At 34.2% G+C, this 1206-nt stretch overlaps 1 protein-coding gene across 1 annotated transcript in view; it reads left to right on the top strand.

Moving 5' to 3' along the window:
• RPA1 (replication protein A1) overlaps nucleotides 1-1206 on the top strand; it is a gene marked incomplete in the record, with an annotated part of 41933 nt that overhangs the window by 8560 nt on the left and 32167 nt on the right.

The following is a 1206-nucleotide window of genomic DNA, read 5'->3' as shown; positions in this document are numbered from 1 at the left end:
TAATAATAATAATAATAATAATAATGTATGTAATCATTAAATTGCTGCAATCCATCTTTTCCTTTATTAGTTCATTGCTTACCATACCTAGAAGATTGCTGGGTATGCCAGCAGGTCCCTCCCGGAGCTCCTATGGAAACAGAGGGGTAATCTAAATCTAGGGAGGCTCACCGCTGCTGCGACTGCAGCATTTTACTGCAGCTTTCCCATGATGGTCCCACTTGATATGAATCTGGCAATTGGATAGTGTGAAGATCTAAAATGTCAGTAAATTCTATGCACATACTATACCTTTTTGTTAGGTTTCTTGGGAGTGTTTGCATACACAGTCTGTGCTGTGCCTGTTAAACCATTCAAAGTGTTAACATATCCACAGTTGCAGTAGTGGCCTTGGGCCTCTTTCTAAAAATGAATGAGCTTCCTTGTTTGTTTCTTCTAATATTGATTTTTTTAGGTGGGGACACTGTGATCCAGAAAGCAGTCTGTGAACTTTTTTTGGAGAACCAATTCAGATCTGCATTAGGTTGGAGGCTTATTTAGACTACAGATACATTTGAAAATAGAACATTTATCTACAAGGAAAATTATTATTGGTATTTAGGCAGTCTCCACCTTTATTATTATTAGGCGTAAAGCACAAAAAGACATTCCAATCCATTTAAAGAGTGTCTTCTTACAATATTTTGAGGCAAGTAATTATAACTGTTTCTAGAATGGTCTCCGGATTTAAGTAACAAAAAAAAAAAAAAAATCAAAAATTTCATAGTATCATTTTTATAACCATACCCATATTTATAACCCCCCATTTTGTGCAATTCTAAATGTAATGAATTGAAAATTAGATTAGTACCATTTCAAGAAAAGCAAAAAGATGTTTAAATGAGTCATTCTGCGTTCATGCAAACCTGAGAATTCAGTATGAACATGGCAATGATATAATTATTCTTCCATTATAGCTAGTTAAGTAAACTGTCATTTGTCTATGCTATTATGTATTAAAATTAAAGGAACGTCAAAACACCAGAATGCTTGTTCGGTGAGCGAATGCTGTAAATCAAGGGTGTCAAACTCGGGTTTTGTCACACTCCAGGATAAACAAAATCCAAAAGACTTCTCTTCAGCATAGCTTATTGTGGTCTTTTTATTTTTCTATCATGCAGTAAATTTTCTAAAGTAAATCTTTCTCTAATATAAGCTTTTTCCAGA

The sequence above is a fragment of the Pyxicephalus adspersus genome, chromosome 1 (genome assembly GCF_032062135.1).
Source record: "Pyxicephalus adspersus chromosome 1, UCB_Pads_2.0, whole genome shotgun sequence".
In the NCBI taxonomy this organism is placed as follows: domain Eukaryota; kingdom Metazoa; phylum Chordata; class Amphibia; order Anura; family Pyxicephalidae; genus Pyxicephalus; species Pyxicephalus adspersus.
The sequence above is the reverse complement of the archived record's forward strand: the minus strand, read 5'-3'. Positions and strand labels throughout refer to the sequence as shown.